Source organism: Acanthopagrus latus, chromosome 18 (assembly GCF_904848185.1).
Source record: "Acanthopagrus latus isolate v.2019 chromosome 18, fAcaLat1.1, whole genome shotgun sequence".
Classification (NCBI taxonomy): domain Eukaryota; kingdom Metazoa; phylum Chordata; class Actinopteri; order Spariformes; family Sparidae; genus Acanthopagrus; species Acanthopagrus latus.
The window spans coordinates 15,890,636-15,896,989 of NC_051056.1; positions in this window are offsets into that span (position 1 = coordinate 15,890,636).

The following is a 6,354-nucleotide window of genomic DNA, read 5'->3' on the forward strand; positions in this document are numbered from 1 at the left end:
AGGCAGCTCATTCTGCATAAGTCTTAAGTGAGTGCGCTCTTCGGGGCCCCACCATGCGGGAGATCCAGGTAATTTTATACCCGGGAAGTCAAGCTTTTTTTGACTTCATGTGCCAATGAACAGCTTTCATGTGACTAAATGGAACTCCTTCTCCGAAGCTGTGTCTACACTTTAATTGTTGGATCTGGGTCTTAAACCTGTACTGGGCCATGTGGTGCAAGGGGCTGTTAACTTAACGATGACCTTCAGTGGTTAAAATGATATACATGTTCATTTTACACACCTTTACACATGGTTGTTGTATTCACCCTCTGTTGAGTTCTGTTGTGGTCAATAATAGAGTTGTAGACCATAGAAAAAATGGGCTAAAAGACACTAAACTGGTCCGCAGAGCTGCAGAGTCGTCGTCTGATTGCATGAGCCCCTCTCACATTAGACAGTCATTCGAACAAATGCTGATGTAAAATTCTGATCAGATTATTTCAATTCACTTTCTGTATACGCACCGGACAACAAAATAAAGAAATTCCAACTAGAACCACTCTCTGTAATTAAATGTTGAGAGCACTTTAATACAATATGCATGTGATTGAAAATGTTTTCATTTTAAGTTTTCATGCAAAAACATCACCGTAGGTAAACAGTTATGTGAAAAGACACAATAATTGGCTTTAGTTTAAACATGTAATGACTGAGCTGTGACTCAGTTATCTGAGAGGTTGGTATTTCTGTCTGGTAAAAATGTTAACGACATGGCTCCACTCCAGCATCGCATGATAAGCTGAAAGGGTACATTACAGAAAATGGGTTCCTGCTGATGAATTAATGATAAAAGTTTGGTCTACGTGTTACATAAAGGAGGGCTCTGATGAGACTGCATATTTAAGATAGAAATTAAACACTGAACTTTCCTTTCATTCTATCATTACACAAAGGTTTCTGTTGAACTTACAGATAATAATGATAATTTCTGTGTAATTAGATGTACCGGATGCTTTTCCTTTTTTGCCTGCTCTGAGCCAGATGCTTCCTACTTCCAGTATTGAACCAGCCTTTGAGAAATCCAAGGACCTGTAAACCATCTTTGGGCATAAAATTTGTCATATTGGAATACAAATCACCTCTGCTGCTCAGGACATAGTCATTGCCACACTGATTACTGCCTCACTAGATTCATTTAATGTTGTCTCTGCTTACGCATAGATCAATACCACAGCCAGCAGGAAGTCCTCTACTGTGCCCTTGATATTGTGCACTCTAAATTAGTTTAAGAAACCTTATAAATTGTCAAGTGCTATACAGAGGGTAGACAAAATAATGTATATACATCATAATCAAAGGACATTGAAGTAGTTAAATCAAATGAAATCACGTTTTCAAACCCTGAACACAGGGAGGTCAAAAGTTACATGATAATTAGCAGCATTTCTCAGAGCAGCAGGACTGTGTGTGACAGCTGTGCCTTCTTTACTTGAAATATAAGGTGCTGACCTTGTCATATTAAACCTTTTTTTAAACTGGTGTACTGACGGGCATGAATTGGCTGAAAGATGAGTTAGGTGTCTCACAAAAATCAAGGTAAGAATTCCTTCATGCTCAATAATATATAAAAAATGTTAACTGATATTTACTCCATGAAAAGACAACTTTTCAAACTTCCCCAGCGTGTTTCCCTTTGGTATTACTGTTGGTGCCACTGTTGCAAAGGATGTGTTAGCAACATGGCTACAGCTAACAGCCTGGCTACCGTCCAAAGCAAAAAACAACAGTAATAACCCCAATTTAACCAAGAAACCCTGAAGTCAGTGCTATGAAAAAATGTTAACCAATCCAAATTCCATTAGTAAGTATGCAGGTTTTGCGACTTACTGATCAAGTAGAAAGAATGCCAGTTTTGAGTTCCACTGGTATTGGGAAACACGTATCAGCAGGGCAACAGATCGGAGCTCTCCATCGAGTGAACGCTTGTCTATTCCCTCCTGATTCATTTTGGTTTTCCTTCCCTCTCCGTCTTCACATTCTTTTTCTCCTGCATCGGCAAGTATTTCTTTTGCAGTTTCCACAGTAATTCCAGTTGTTTCACTGCACCCTGGGATGGCAAACAGAGAAAACAATGACTCTACACTTAGGGTGGTGCAAAGTATATAATTTTCCTTTGTGCTGTAATTTTTCCTTAGTTTTTTTAGGAAAAATTGAAGATGGAATAGCACAGTGACAATAAGGTTTATAGGGAACCAAGCTATATGTGTATAGTGTCCCTTTTCCACAGTCATTAAACTGTGTATCAGTAAGTTAAAGCAAAACATTCATTGACCACATGACAATTTCAGGACACATGAGTTTCAACTGTCTTCATATTGTGATACTTATATTTCAGTATACTAAAAAATGCTTGTAGATGTAATGTAGAAAAGTATTAATGGCAAAAAATACTTAAGTTTAAGTTATCAAAAGTAAAAAATACAAAATTTGCAGAAGACTGGCAGTTGTCAGAGTGTAAATCATATGTATTATGTTATTAGATGATCATTATCATAACCACATTTTATTTAACATTGGAGCTTATCTGAGCTTTCTAATATGTTTGATCTATGAGAATGCAACACATTTCATCAACCGATCAGGCTTTGTATTTATTCATCTAAAAATGAACTCTACCTGATAAATGCAGTAGAGTAAAACTGAAAATATTTCCCTCACTGAGATGTAGTGGAGTAAAAGTACCAGTATTCATCAGGGCTAGAAAACGACAATGATATTCGTTACTAAATTATCTATTATTAATCTTTTATCTTAACTCCCAATCTACATTGATATACACCATTCGGGACGTGACCTGCAGTGTGCCAGCTGCCACTACGTTACCTCAAACAAAAACAGAGCGGCCACACCAAGGAACACTTACCAAACCTCTTACTGTGATTTTCTCTCAGTCATCTTTTTTTTTTTTTTTTTTTTTTGCTAATTGACAAATTTGTTCAGCTCTAGTTTTGTCAGGCATGCCATTTTTGGTTCACAAACCAATCGCATCTTGGATTTGCTTCTGATGGTTGAGATGAACTTCAAGAAGCTCTAAACTAGGTCCAATTCGCTTCCTTTTCTTTCCATCCAGCCGGTGAATGTATCTTTAGCAGCTGAGTCTATGTGGAGAGGCTAATTGTTGTGTTGCCTCAGCCAGAGTCACTGTGAGGGAGAGAGTCCTCAGAGAGCCATGGGAGGACCGGCCATCTGGAGTAGTGGGAGTGCTCCTTGTGGACTGGCAGGCGTAAGTTCACCACATCTCAGGAGTCCATCATTCTCCCTGAGCCAGTTTTACTTCGAAATTATGAAGGACTGACTGTGTTTTGCATGAATTTGAACTAACAAATGAGCGTAATGCTGCCCTTCGGGTGCTGTCAGAAGTAGCAGAATGACAAGTTAACTGTGAATGAATGATATAAATGAGGAGATAAATGAAATAGGACAGACGGTAATTCCTGTAGTTCAATACATTTATTTCATGTCGGATATAATTATGACTGTTCATACACGCGTGGGATACAACCACTCATTGGAGTGCGTGAGCTGCTGAGTATGCTTAGTTAATGCCACTATATGTATAACTTTGGCATTATAGAAAAGTGGCTCTGCCAGTGTGCATTGCTGTCAGTGCGAGGAGTTGCCTGAGTCAATCATTTTTATATCCACAGCAATGGAGCTTTGGGTCTTTGGTCTGTTTGTATGTTTTCATGGCCCTGATGAAGAACTGTGCAGAACGCATCACTCATGCCAGCATCAATTAGGCATCCTTGATCATAAATATATTAATAGGCAGAGTGTACACTTAGTACCACACACGCACATTTACATTCCTCTGCTCACATTCCTCACATTACACAGTGTGTGTAGAGCTCCAAACTTTTTCAGTAAAGCAGCCTTGTCAAAAGCTGATGGAAAAGTAAGATTTGTTCCATGGCGCATTATCTAAAAATAGGCTACACGACTAATAATCCATGCCTTTGTCATTTGTGTGATACTGTCATTAGCTTTCTTTGGGAGAAAACTTAAAATTATGAATGGGTAACTGATACGTTTTTGTCTTATGAGCTGTTTTACTGATCTGCTTCACAGAAAACAAGTGGCGGGCTTGAAACAGGCACCCAGCTAGTTTTCACTAGTTTATTCAAAGTCATATTTTTGGCACGCTGTCTTCCATTATCTGACTGCGCCACAGAAACAGGGCTTTTGTCTGCCGATGTTTTTCCGAGGAAGATTATTGGCAAGTATTTAATAACTGCGCCTCATTACAGTTGAGTAGTCATCTTTGAGCTGTGAGATCTGCATGAAGCTCACCAGCACAACTGGGACACGTTCAGCTGTGACAATCTGAGACCAGCTTTTTGTCCTGATATAACCTGGTGCAGTACAAAGGGCCGAGGCCTGCGATTTGAGGACATACCATTATGGTTACTGGCAAGGCAAGCGGTTGCTCACGAGGAGCAGTGGTGGCGCTAAAGCTGGTGGTTACAACCTAAAAGAGGAAGGGCTAATTAAAAATAATGAGCTGCACGGATTGCCTGCACATCAGTCACATATACAGTAAGGGACTGATCAACCTTCAGCAGATCTAATCATTAATAAGTCAGATCAATAAGGTGGCAGTGCACTTGAAGTGAGAGCAAGGAGCCTGAGCAAACACTTGAACCAAGGACAAAACACTCCCTCCAGTGATTATCTTGAGAACAAGGAGAAAGCAGTCTCTTCGCCACTCTTTAATTGGCTTATTAACAGTATTCTGTGTTAAGTTATTTATTTAATCAATTATATTTCCTTGTGCATGGAAAATAATTAAGCTTGAAATTTATTATAGATTATATTTCTGTATTATGAAGGTGGTGGAAGACCCTCTTTATTATGCAGCAAGCATTGCATGAAAAATTCATTTTTACTCACCCATTGCCAGCAGACTTTATTCAGCCAGGATGTAAAGAATAGATTCTAACACACCCAAAATGAAGTGGCTTGGTTTAATAAATCAGCTTTAAAGTCTGATGGTCACATTGTGTGTTAGGTATAAGCATTATTACCTACACCTATTGTTACGGATTCAAATAAACAAACAAAAAGGAACACTTATTTTCTCAGAGCATTAGTTTACATCATGTCAGACTGTTAAAATATATATATGGAGCGTCTCTTTTCGTCCACATTATTACAGTTATATGAGATGTCCAGTGGAGCAGTAAACACAAACACTGTTAGTGCTCCTCGGAGCAACCCCTAAGGGGCCCTTGGGGACTGCAACACTTCGCCACACCTGTTCATGTTTTTCCTGTCAAGTCACGCTGAATTTCTACTACATTCACTCAGAGAGAAACTGAGGGACAAAATAGTTGTCGTGAGTCGGTAACAACTAAAGTAAAAAGTAATCTTATGTGCCACCAGAATCTCGGTTCAAACTTTTGCAGATAAATAAATAGAAAAAGATGAAGTCACATTTTAGCCACAGTTGTGACAGCATGGATACAGATATCATGGGGTATAGGGCTTCTCTCTTGTCTGCTCCTCTTTCTTATTCAATTTGTTATTTAGAACAAAAAATTGCTCTGGATCTTGGCTTGAAGAGCCAGGCTACATTACCGGTACAGTTATATGGTACAATGTACTAAAGCATCATAAACAATGTAGGGAGATTCAATTCACTTTTAAACATTCAACTAAACTAGCAGGCAAGTGAGCATTTCACTTCTGATCAGCATAATGTTATTAAAATAAAAGTCCCGGCATGAAGAGTATTGGCAATGTGCTTGCTGTATCATCCTTCTCCACTAATTGGCCAAGAGTCAAGCTAAATTGAACTTTGTCCCATCCTAAAAACAGATGCAAATTCGCAGATTATAGAGGAGAACAGAGAGAGTACAAGTCTGCCAAGCTGTGACGGTGCATTTAAAGGAGCTGTGAAATTTGGTCCAACACAATGAGAGTAACGGGTCCAAAATTGAATCTATGCATACATAAGTTTGGAAGTTAAATGGTCTGACTCACAGCATCCATCTGAAGCTGCCACCAGCATTCTCCTAATGAAGACATGATTATATTTCTGTCGAAATAATTCTTAAACTGAATTCAGTGTGAAAGGGATGTAGTAATAAACTACTTTTATCCTTGCCATTAGCTACGAGTGTAGTGAAGTTGTTGCTGTGTCAGTTATTATTCATGAGTAGTATTCATAGTTCTAATAAGAACAATATTATTAAGCTCACATTTTCTCTCAAGGTTACAGCCGAGTGGAAAGTTTTGATATTTTATGTTGTGGCTTATCCAAAGATTTTTAACAAATGTTAATGAAAGCCACAAAAGGTGCAGGAAATTGCT